The 13603-nt window shown below is 32.2% G+C and overlaps 1 protein-coding gene across 1 annotated transcript in view; it reads left to right on the top strand.

Annotated features, from left to right (window-relative positions):
- The first annotated feature begins 9854 nt into the window (after positions 1–9854).
- The window catches only part of LOC105204367 (sodium/hydrogen exchanger 9B2), a 68287-nt gene continuing 64538 nt past the window's right edge, over positions 9855–13603 (top strand). Inside the window, exon 1 of the mRNA XM_011173426.3 lies at positions 9855–10112. The gene's annotated coding sequence lies outside the window, so the exon portion shown is untranslated. The remainder of the gene's footprint in view (positions 10113–13603) is intronic.

Below are 13603 nucleotides of genomic sequence, written 5' to 3'. Positions count from 1 at the left end.
AAGTACGATCGCAAAAGTACCGGAGCAGAGAGACCAGGCGATCGTTGTCGTCGTAAGCACCCTTATGACCGTAAGACTTTTCGAGTAAATGACGAGGGAGAGAAACCGCGCGAGGGGCCACCGTAAGTAACCTAACTCCTAATTAACCTAGTCACAGGGGAAACTTGCCATAATTGATTCGATTGCACTCGCGTGTGTTATCGTCTACCGGCAGGATGCTGATGATGTTAAGGTATATCGTCGAGGATAGGAAGGGGTGGGTGGGGGAAGTATCGCGCCATACAAAATCGAGGAGTTGTCGATCGATCCACGAAACGCTGGGGGAATAAACAGTCGTTCGTTGAATTTGGATACGATCGTCAAGTTAGCTTCATTTGCATCGTAACTAACGCGACTGGGCGGGCTTATTGTCATTTGCGCGGCTAAAATTGAGCCCCGCGAAAGCTCTTTATTGTCACCGTTCCTTTCGTCTGCAGAGTCTTCAGTCAATTAGAAACCGGATTTTTTTTTCTCAACGAGAATTGACCCTTGAGATTTGACCCTTTATGAACGCGATCTGATTTGAAGTTTACATATTTATATATCTGTATTGTTTTAAAGCGCTATTTTGTTTGCTTGTCACCCTGTAAATTATTGTGGACTTTCATACTTATTGTTAATAAAAAAATACGTTATATATATGTATACAAATAGTGTTTGCGATTATTTATATAAAATTATCTAGATAATCATTTAGATAAAAAATAAATTCATTTTTATATAGATTACTAGAATATATATTATCTTCATTTTTATCTTAAAAAAAGTGTGACTTTTTTCCAAATTATTTAATGTAAAATGTGAACAATAATAAGAATGAGTAATATAATTGTTTTATCCATAGTCTTCAAGTTACCATTTATTCTGAAAAAGAATTGATCAAAGTGATAATAACAGGATTACGTTCTGAAATTTATTGCCAGTACTAAAAATCTATAGTATATATAAGTAACTATAGATTTTTAGTACTGGCGATGTATATCAGAACGCAGCCCAGATTGTACAAATCAATAGTAGCGCAATATAAAAATTTACCCATAACTATAAATTCGTAAGCTTTACAAGAAATTTTGTCATTATATTATATAAATTAAATATCCTTATATTTTTTAAACTTTGATTTTTATTCTTGCGTATTAAATAAAAAAAGAAATGTTTTTTGTCGTATTAAATTATTTGCAGAACTGATGTTTTTAAGAAATAAAGATTTAAAAATTAAAATATAAACATATTGATAAACATATTACTTTTACATTCTAAACTGATTTGCTCAATAGCGGTATTGTCTAAAAATTATCTAGATAAAACCATATATAGTCTTACCATTTATCTAGATGAATTAAAATTGATTAATCTTTGTATTATTTAAGATATATTTACATGTAATGTTATTTAGATGATTTTAAGTTATCTAAGCGCAACACTGTATAATCTCGTATACTATCACTCGTTATAATTTTAAAGTTATAAATTGCGTTCTTTTGTAACATTTATAAATTAAAATTCAATAACTAATTTATATCTCGCAATTAATGTTTTCATCGACTGTGAAATTTGTTCGATTATAGAGGGTTAAATCATTCAACTATCGGTAAAAAATGGATTTTTAGTGAATTGAGACGCTAATTCGCAAAATTATTAATAATGCAGAGATATAATACTTTACCCTTCAACATATTTACGAACTTATAAAAATAAGATGTTTAGTTAAGAACTTTTTTTTTGTAAAAAAGCGGTTAGAGGAAAAACTGCGATTCAATTAGATGATCTGCAGATCAAAGAAATGATGGTAGATACTTGCATGACAGCGAGTACACATACAGAATTCACGAAAAGAAGGATACTATGGACATAACATAGATAACCGCGGAGGCAAATTGACATGCTGCTACAATCTATCTTGTGTCTATAGAAAGCGCACAGATACAAAAGACACACCCATACGTATATACAACTATCAATGTTTGGAATGTTGGGATTTGTTTAAATAAATACTTAAAGATTCAAAGCGTAAATTTTTGATGGCGTTTTAATTTTGCGTGTTTTCCTATGTCTTCCTCACCGCTTCCTTAATCTTTAGAAACTGAACTAAATCGCGCCTGTAATCTTTAATAATTTGCAATAATAAGTTGTAATACAACTCGGGAAAAAAATTTTCATGTATAATTATATATAATTATATACCAAATATGTCTACATATATTAAAATATATATAATTGTATATAATTATATGGACATGCATAAACCTAGAAAAAATTTTTATGTATATATAACTATATATATACACAATTATATATAACTATATATAATTATATATATTTACATATATCTATATATAGACATATTTTATATATAATTATATGTAAACAATTTTTTCCCAGGATATAATATGACATAGATTGAATTTGAAGTTCCGTTCTCTATCTAGGACGATTCAAATTGATGATAATGCACTTGTAATATCATCTTCAAGAATTTTCTCATTTGTCAAACGTACTCTGTCATTTGAGAAAGGCTAGGAAATACTACAAGAATATGAAACAGACGTGTCATCGCGCGCGCGCATCTCGACGCAGTCTCGAGGAGAATGCCAACAATATACTAACCTCTAGGAAGGAAGAGAAAAACGAGATAGAGAGAGAGAGAAAGAGAGAGAGAGGTAAGAGAGAGGAAAACACAAAGAAGCGGTCGTAAAACAAAGTAGGAAGCTTGAGGATTAGCACAAATGCCTACCGCCCCATTCGCACGCCTGACGCTCTCGTATTGACGTCTCGCGGTTTTCTTCCCTGCGCGTGGAAAGGGTGGCCGCAAAGCTTGAGATTTAATAGGGTGCTTTTCGCCTCTTGTGAAGCCGCGCAACGAGATATGCCGCAGGCTGAAGTATAATTAGTCATGCTATATAATACCAGTGGCATAGACTGAGTGCATAACTATATATTTGTGTGTGTGTGTGTGTGTGTTTGTATGTGCACGAGCACAACCGGTGCCGGTGCTCGCTACGGGGGTGTGCGGGGACGTTCAGTAATTGCCGATAAGACCAAAAAGTCGACCGCTTTTCGCGATACCGCGAGACATGAGGAATATCTCGAATCAATCCTGCGGAAGAGCACGGCGGCGGTGGGAAACTTTTAAGTTTTATTAAATTACGCGTTTCCATTTACAAGTAATGAAAAGCAATTTAATTTCCTTTTGACAAAGAAGACTCGTGAAAAAGCGATCGCATTTATTTTATCACGGTATATCAGTGCGTCAAGAGTTTAACTGCGCACACTCGTGTTTAAATGCAATTTTCGTGAAAAATGGATCAAGTGCACGTTGCGGATCTGTATGACGTTTGCCGTTATAGTAAGTGGCAGCTTGATATTGATATTGATATTGATATTGATATTGATGTTGACACCTGCACATGACATCGAAATACACATTTCTATCGTTTATTAATAAAGAGCTTAATCTCCGAAATTGGTCCACCTGAAAAATGGATTGCATTTTGCTGTTCTCTTTAACGTTGAAACAATATCGCGATTAAACAATTTTGATTTGAGACAGCGTCCCTCTTATCAAAGACCTGATTATTCACATTAGGAATTATCTTTCGCTGAGAAGGAGAATTTTTTGTAACGTAATCGAACCAACTCGTTTATTTCAATTTTTTGATGGAAAAGCAAACGTTTTTATCATCAGCTCGAATTGGTATGGATACAGCAAACGTGCAAGCTGTCTTAATCGGGTTAGCTATTTGATCGTTACAGCTGACACGTACACCTGCACACGAGACTTTTTACATTTTTTGCCAAACCCGATGATCCGAGAGGATTCTCTTTTTCCCCCCTCCTCCCATGCTTTTAGTTTCAGAGATAGCGTAAGCTCGTTACACTTTCCGCGGGATGCGAGGGGATCATTCCCTTCGATCGAGTTTAAAACGAAGGAATATACAATGTAACACGTACATAAACATCTTACCTTTTATGATGCGGCAAAGTAACGTGATCTTTCGTTTAACGAGCGTTGCGCGTTATCTCGTCGGTCCGGCATCAATGCCGGTCCGGGATCGCGTGGGTAATGTGATTAAATCATTCCAGCCCGAAGAGTCGGAGGGGAGATCATTAAGAGAGCAAAATGATCGTGTGGAAGAAGAGCGGCTACGCAACACGACACGCGTATTAGGGCGGAAAGAATAGCGAGACGTTAAATTCTTGTTTCTCGTGGGTGAATGTGGGTTATCGCGGTTTATAGACGTCGGGACGTCGGCGCTAATTAATAATCCGATGCTATTTTTGCGCAGCCGTTGCGACTAAATGGCAGTCGCGAGTTAGTCCCGGTTGAAAGAAAATCGATAAGGTCGTAATGCGGCAGCGACGTTACGCGTAAAAGCGACGTGACCGTAAGTAGATGGAGACGTTAGAGATATCTGTTTTGCTCTTTTTTCCGGTGGAGCGACGGAACGTCTCGTCGTCGGCTTGATCTCGGTCGAACTTACTTTTAATAACGAAAGTTAAACGTAAAACTAACGCGGGAGAGCAGGCGTGACGGATACGCGCGCTACATACCGATTGACTTTCCAACAAATCGGATTGAATTGGATCACCTCTTTTGTCGAGGGAGGAATAAAGCAGTCGTGTAGAACAAAGCTGCTATATGTCAGAAATGAAAGATTGGAAGCTTCACGTTTATTGCGATTTTTCTTTAATTTTGCGCTGCATCGTGAATTTAAGGGAGTTTTTCAGTTTAAAAGAGTGGAAGGGAGTCACTTGATTTTTTATTTTATACATATATCTTTCAATATAAAAGTTTTTAGCTTCAAAATAGTAATAAATAAAATTTGAGCAAAAAGAAAAAACAATAATCTGTTATTTAACAAAATTTTTTTTACAATATTAACGCGGAAAAAATTGAAAAGAATTTTTCATAACATTCATTTAAATGTAATAATAAGCAACATAGCCACATTTTAGTGTAACATATTTTTTAAAAAATTGTACATTTTATGAGAGAGAAAGAGAGAGAGAGAGAGAGAGAGAGAGAAAACATTTCATAATATAAAAATAATACAGTGAAACTTTATTTTTTTAAATTTTAAACTTAAATGTTTTTTAAACTTGATACTTTCTTATAAATATACTAAAAAGTATAAAATGTTATTTAAACTGGGATTTTTAGACTCACTATAATAGTTATAAATTTCCACGCGTTTGTAAATTTGCAATATAGAAGAACAAAATTAATTTCTTAATTTGTAATTAAGCAGATTGCAGAATAAATTTACAATATAAAAAATTATAGAATGATAATGTAACAATAATTTTTGCAATTATTGTATATTATTATTTATTTAAATATTGTCTCTCTATTGTACATGTAAACAATAAAATGATTACTGTGCATGCAGTGCACCTACAGTGATGCTAGGCGGGACAGAATTGCGCGCATGCATGTAAATGCTATATTTTACATTATATTTCACAGCGTTACTTGGAATATTACTGCATTACGTAATGTTACAAAAATTTGAATAATTACATAGAAATATTTAAAATATCCTGTCACATACGTAATTTTTAACATAAAAAAATATAATATACATTTACACAATGAAAACAAGTCTATAAATTTGTTTCAGGAATTATGACATAATTTTTGTAAAATTACATAATTTTTTAAAATATTTACAGGACTGATTTTTACATTTATTATTTGCGTAACGGTATGGATTTTTTTACAGTACGGCGATGGAATGGGATGTAATAACACCGTTATGTTACACCGGGATGTTACAACACCGTTACCGTTATTTCTTTATACTGATAGCTTGGTAATGACGTTATAATTTTTCATAATATGGTAAAGCCAGGGTTGGAATAGACACTTTTAATAAGTAATCATTATCATTATCATTATGAAAAATTATAACGTCATTATCAAATCGTTATTATAAAAAAATAAAAATGACAGTAGTTCGTTACTTATACTTTCCTAAAATTAAAATAGCTTATAAAAATTCTTATATTTTTTATGTGCCATTAAATTACTTGAAACTCACCTTCTCATAAAACTTACTGTTATTTTAGAAATGTAGCTCTTTACGTCATGATAAGGCACACAATCCCATCTTTTTTTCGCTTCAGTTTTTAATTATTTTAATAATCTTCTTGATATTAAGTACGGGGGTCTTTTGTTTTCGTAGAGTTCCTAGAACATAAATAAATGTTATAAAAAGTAAGCCATCATAAATTCTTATTTTCGTAATTATTATAACTAAACAAATAGTGTCAAAATTTATGCTTTTTCTAAAATCATTATTAATATAAAAACGGCAATTTAGATATGCATTTAGAATAACCTAATATTTTTCAGAATTTTTATCGGATATTTTGCTATGTTGTACTTTGTAATTAAAAATTGCTTATTTTTAATAAATATAGAAAATCGATATTTTCTATTATAAATTTAAGTAGTTTGAATATCTCTTACAATGTTCTAAGAGTTTTTTAGATATTGAATTTTAATCTGAGGTTAAAATTTTGAAAATTGAAAATAGCGGAACAGGTATGATTAATAAAAAAAGTAGTTTTATTATTTTTAAACTTAATTTCTAGGTTTTTTTTTAGGTCGCAGCACATAAATCTGAGGTCCCAATTTTTGAAAATCAAAAATTTAAGTTGGCAGAACCAAAATAATAAAAATTTAAAAAATATTATTGTTCTTTAACTTGTTTGCGGGGTTCTTTTGGCTGCAGAATGTTAAATCACATTTTTCGAAAAAAAATAGTTACAAAAAATATTTATTGACTATAGTCTTGGAATTATTAGTTTGATATATTGAATCAGCCATTTAAAATTTTTAAATTCTGATTTGTAATTATAATAGCAGCCTATAAATTCCCTAAGTATAAAATTTCAAAAAAATTGGTTTGATATAAATATTTGCGACACAAAAAGCTAAAAAAAATTACAGAACAACTCTGGTATTTACGCGGCAAATATTAGCAAAAAATAGAAGGAGTAAAAATAATTTGCTTGCAACTATTCTATTATATGCATTTATGTTTTATTATTGTGTTATAGTATTGCTTTGTAATTTTAGTTTTTTACTCTTAGGATTAATGGAACCATCGTGATTTGAATCAATATTATGAATAGCGCAGCAATTTATTACAATCTACGTAACATGATTACTTTCTCTGTAAAAGATGTAAAAGGTTTAATGATTATTTTATGATAAGTATATAACTCTTTGCTTAACTTGATTGTCCCATTAATGAGTGGCCATAAATCTATTTTAATACACGATAAAAATACAAGAGTTAAACAAAACTTTTTCCCAATTATAAGAAAAAAAAATAGTTTTGTATTTTTAATTTTTTCTAGTCATAGATAGTATGAGGTTTTTATTGTTACAGTTTATTTTTTTAAACAAAATAAATAGTATTTGATAAATTTAAAAAAAATACAAAAAAGCGGGCAAATATGAGTTGTTGAAGCGCTGTTATTTAAACGCAACGGTTATTTTTCACAGCTTAAAACAATTACATTAAATAATTCCAGCCTTCTATTTCGAGTCATTCTCAGTATACAATATCGTGATCAAACAAGTTTAGAAAAAATTACGGGATGTCCAACACTTCTATTGAAAGTCCAATAATTCAATAAGACTGAGTGTTTCGTCCACTGTAGTTGCATGGCCGAGTGGTAACGATACAAAGAGGTGCACTGCGATATAGAGAAGCAGTTCAGTTTAAACATAAAATCGATTTTTGAATGTGTGCATGACCTCTAGGAGTCGTAGATAGAGCGTGGAACATGATAATAATTACAAATAAATATATCATATATATATATACCTATATATATATATCATTGTTTGGTTAATATTGGCAAATATATATCATATATATATATATATATATATATATATATCTATCATTGTTTGATTAATATTGGCAAAACATAGCATTTATTTTATCTCGTTCGAGCCTAAAAACCTACAATTATAAATATTAATTCTTTGAACAAAGCGCAAATAAATTAAAGTCACTGGTTTTTTTTTGATAAATCATGTTTTTGTTAGGTGCGATGTAGATACTAAAGTTACTCTTTAGTTAAAAAATTTGAAAATTTAGAAATGCCTGTACATTAATCATATACTTATTCTCAAAATTTCATCAAATTTTTGTATTACGTAAGACCGGAGAATCTTTTTACTATTCCAATTACTGTTTTTTTATACGAGGTTTGTAAATAAAGTAATGAGACTGACTGCGTATCTCAGGATTTAGCAACACTGCGGGCTCGACGTTTACGTGATATTTACAAGGGAAACAATCTCTCGAAGTGTCACACCCCAATTTTAATGAAACTTTACATACAATTAGATAATAAAATAATTAGATGATTTTAGAAAATATCAGTTGCAACATTCGCCGCAAATTTTTTTAAAACAATTTTTTTTTAATTTTAAAATATAATTATTTAAAAAAAAATGTTATTAATGTAAATACAGGTAATTGTAAATCTTTTGTATAAAACATTTTTTGATATCTCAAATAGTTTTCGAGATATAACGGAAAAAAGCTGAAAACCTATAAAAAATGATTTCACCCCTTAAAACCGTATATTCGCCGCAACTAGTATTTTCTAAAATTATCTAATTATGTTACCTAAATGTATGTAAAGTTTCATTAAAATCGGGGCGTGACACTTCGAGATGTTTCCTTGTTAGTTTAACTCTTCACAGACGTTCCGTACGAGTTTCAATTCGGTCGCGTCACCACGCTAATTTTAGTGTAGGTTTTGCGAAACAGATTTTTTGTGTGTGTCACAAAAATGGAGACCAAATTTTGAACAAAGATGTGCAATCAAGTTTGGTATGAAACTGCACTAAAACATAAAAAAAAAAAATAAAAAAGCAATAACATTGCTAAGGATTAGATCGATTCTTTATCACGACAATGCTCCTTGTCACACAGCGTCTGTGAGAGAATTTTTAACAAAAAGAAACAAAAAATATTCCTGTGCTCCCACGATCCCATTTACGCCTCTGATCTGAGCCCGTGTGACTTTTTTCTATTCCCGAAATTAAAGGAGTGCCTCAAAGGACGTCGTTGGAAGACGGTGGAAAGCATTGAAAAGGCCGTAACCGACAAACTGAAGCCATTTTACTCAATGAGTTCCAGCGCAAAAAGTAAGGCGTCTACAGCGGTGTGTGGCCTCCCAAGACGATTATTTTGAAGGAGATAAACAAGACTTGTAATTTGAAAATAAATACATTCTTAAAAAGAAATCAGTCTCATTACTTTATTTACAGACCTCGTATATGTACGTATAATTCACCGTTTTACAATCCATCATTTTACACACAGATATTTCCTCTTTCCGTCTCCTCGTGTGTTTGCCTTTCTTTTAGATCTTCGTACATTAATGCAGTCACTGCTGTCTATATTCGCTTAGAAATACTACCCGATGTTGCTGGTAGACCTGCTCCGACGATGGGCTTGGGAGTGGGTGGTCGATGAGGGCACGTTTTGCAGATGAAATACAGTGCCGCGCGATAAATGGGTGCTGACACGATGCTTCACTGCGGAGACGTGTCCTTTTACTGTGAACCTAGCTTTATTCTCGCCGTGCTTTAAGCGATTCTGTATAGGTCATGTTACCTCGGAAGTCGCTTTTGTTTGCACCTTGACACCCGACCGGTTGTCAACGTCAGTAACCATTTTCCATTCTTTAAGAAATCGATAGGAGCTATAAGCTCACCCTTAACATTCGCTATTATATAAGCCGTATTTCATGCTACGGCGAGTCAGTCGTTCACTCGCGATGGTACTAGGTGGACTTGAACTCGTGGCTACCTGCACAAAGTGTACGTTTAACGTTTTGCCGTCCTTGTAACTTCAATGACAGCGGGGAGTTATCGGACACACGAGATGCTTGAAACGCGTAGAGTTTACTCGCCAATTGGGCATCGAGTTGTAAGCTAAAGCTTTCGAAACGACGAACGCAAGATGTTAACAGCGAAATCACATAGGTGACCGTCTCGATTCGTGGCTTCGACTGCTCGATTCATCCTACCGAAGGTGCGTAATAGCGTTATCTATTATTCGCACCTGTTCAACGGCATGGCTATGCTGAACTGTAATGTTTCGTAGGTCGAAGAAATTTTAATATTTCATAGGCCATATATGAGCACCGTTCGCGCTGGGTGGAATGGCATAGCACAAGTCAGTGAAAATAAAAGTTCGACTTTCCGTTGGGACGGCATAAAATGTTGAAATGTTTACTTTATAGAATCGTAAAAACGCTATCCTGGCAAAGTGATTGAATTCCACGTCGAATACCTTTGTGAGCAGTTTTGTTTTTCAAAAATGAGAGAAATTATACTACTACTTTGCGCCAAAAGCAAATCTTGAGTTATATTTTAATTTTTTTTACGTTATTTAATATATATATTTTTTAAAGCATATCTTTCACATAAGAATTTGATAAAATTTTGGAAGTATTACGATTGATGAACGTACACAGAAAAAAAGTTTAATATCAACTCAACAATTCATTGTTTCATATATAAGCAAGAATATAAATCTTCTTAGAAAAATTTATAATTTTAAACAGACATGATTTGCTTACATAAAGAGAAAAATTTTCTTGATATGTCTGTTTAAGATTATAAATTCTTCCAAGAAGATTTTATATTCTTGCTTATACATGAAACAATAAATTGTTGATTTGATAATAAATTTTTTTCTGTGTAGGGGCATTCTTCAATATTTTTAAATTCTTTAACTGTATAGTTTTCTTTAAATTACTTTCAAGCATTGAGCGAAAGAATTTTTAATAATTTAATAGTAAACAAAGATACAAAAATTTTTTTAATTACGTTTATTTGAATATTTAAGGAATATTTTGAAATTAAGAAAATAAAATTTTACTGTATCATTTTCACGTAAAAGTATGAAGAAGAAATGCTTATGAATTATATAAAAGAACTAGGTTACTACACAATCGACATCTTGCTAAAGCGACACTTATTTCTTGGAAACTATACCATATTAATACTGACACGTGATTTGTTTAGATAATTAAAGAAACACCTACAATTTATAGGTACATTTATGACTTTTTTCTAAAGTCTGCTAAAAACGAATTTTTGAAAAGTGAGAATATTTGCGTGATTTTGTTTACAAATTAAATAGTTTAAAAATAATAACAATAATAATATATTAATAATAATATTAGATCATTTTACATATTTGTAACTTCCTAAAATTATTTTACTCTAAAATTGTTTATATTTTTCTATTTTGTATTATATTTTTCTTATAGCGGTTTAAAACATAAAATTGCCATTATGGTATAAATCGGGTATACTTCTTTGTTAGTAAGAACCGTTAGATTTGATAACCTAACTCTTATGAAATAACTTCAACTTTTATTATCACGCTATTATTCGCATTCGCTACATTTGTGAAGAAGATTGAAAAGGCATGTTCCCTAAAAGTAAAAAGAAAGTGTTATCCCGCAAAACAACTTAATCACGATGTACATAAATTAACAAAAAAAAAAAAAAACATTAATCCTCGATTGTATACGTGCGACATCTGGCATAAAGTAATGTCTGCTATAAAATCAGAAAATCTGTCTTTATTTCATAATTAACTCTTCCGCATCTACAGGGCCACATCTGAATTCTGCCGTTACTGCTTACTATGTTGCTTTAAATATACAAAAGTCTGGATACACCTAAATAACTCAGAAAATATAAGTTTTATAAAAAAGTGTTTCAGACAAAAGTTGTATGGTTGGAAAAGATCTATTTACTAATCTTATCAATTTGACTTTGAGTGGCATTGCCAAGGTTAGGTCAATATTATAAAATAAAACTGCCCACTTTTTATTGCATATTCTTGTAGCTTACCTCGAGACCTTTCTAAAGCACTATAAGCAAATGTTTTTCCGTTAAGTATTTTTCAAGTTGTGAGGCTTGAAAGTTACAGTATACTGTATTTTTTGTGCAGGATGGCATCCACCTCCCACTTGCCTCCTTGGGGCATGAGGGCGGAATGACTTAAAAATCTTAAATGGCATGATAGGTCAACTGAAAGCTTATTTTAAAGATGAGAAAAACCTTTTTTGGAAAAAGTTTGCTACGACTCTCCAATCGAAAGTGATGATCATAAAACAAAAATTTGCATTTCCTTGTTTATTGCATTACCGTTCTTTGCGTTATCCAAAGTCTTCGACGAGGAAGTGACGGTTATCATGCACACGCGCGCGCGCACACACACACACACACACACACGGGGTCTGATAACCGTCACTTCCTCGCCGTAGACCTTGAATAACGCAAAAAACGGTAATGCAATAAACAAGGAAATGCAAATTTTTGTTTTATGATCATCACTTTCGATTGGAAAGTCGTTGCGAATTTTTTCAAAAAAAGTTTTTTTCGTCTTTAAAATAAGCTCTCAGTTGACCTATTATGCCATTTAAGATTTTTAAGTCACTCCGCCCTCATGCCCCAAGGAGGCAGGTGGGAGGTGGATGCCATCTTGCACAAAAAATACAGTATACTGTAACTTTCAAGCCTCACAACTTGAAAAATACTTAACGGAAAAACATTTGTTTTTAGTGTTTTGGAAAGGTCTCGAGGTAAGCTACAAGAATATGCAATAAAAAGTGAGCAGTTTCGTTTAAAAATATTGACTTGACCTTGACCTAACCTTGGCAATGCCACTCAAGATCAAATTGATAAAATCAGTAAATAGATCTTTTTAAACCATACAACTTTTGTCTGAAACATTTTTCTATAAAACTTATATTTTCTGAGTTATTTAGGTGTATCTAGACTTTTGTGACATCCTGTATATGTAATACTAATTGTAAGCTACTATGTATGGCTGGTTGAGTTTTTTGCTTGGTTGGAACACGGTGCAACATGCTAATTCTGTCTTTATTTAGCAGGAACTGTTTATCGCAACGCGTAAAATTTATGCAAGCGTCAATAGAATTTCAGTTGAGGCCACATTGAAAAGTATACGTCAAGCAATTTTACACAATTTTGTGATTAAGATCGATTCTGTAATCTTAACGATGTTATTATGGTATCGTTGCGTATAGCTATTACGTGTACACAAAACCTACGCAACGAAGTTATAACGACATCGTTAAAGTTATAAACTCGATCCCTAAGTTAGAGAAATTAGTGCAATATTTATGTAACGAGAAGCAAACAAAAAATGATGATCTTGCTTATATAAGTTTATAGTGTATTACCAAGAATATGTTTTATTATATTTATTTGATCGCCGCGCGTCTGCGCATTAAGTAATATACGTATAATTTCACTTACTTTTTTGCAGACAACCAATAACCGTTCTCTTATGCGGTCCCAGTTCTACACACACAAACTATGCCTAATTTTTCAGATATTTATTTTTAGCTCTTACTCGCCATCATAATTTTTTATTCTTTACTAGCCATTGTGGGGTCACTCGTGTTCCACGCTTCTATTAAAGAATACACCGTAATGAGATGGTTTTCAACCGTAATTTTACTTAATTTCAACCTT

Source organism: Solenopsis invicta, chromosome 10, assembly GCF_016802725.1.
Source record: "Solenopsis invicta isolate M01_SB chromosome 10, UNIL_Sinv_3.0, whole genome shotgun sequence".
Classification (NCBI taxonomy): domain Eukaryota; kingdom Metazoa; phylum Arthropoda; class Insecta; order Hymenoptera; family Formicidae; genus Solenopsis; species Solenopsis invicta.
The sequence above is the reverse complement of the archived record's forward strand: the minus strand, read 5'-3'. Positions and strand labels throughout refer to the sequence as shown.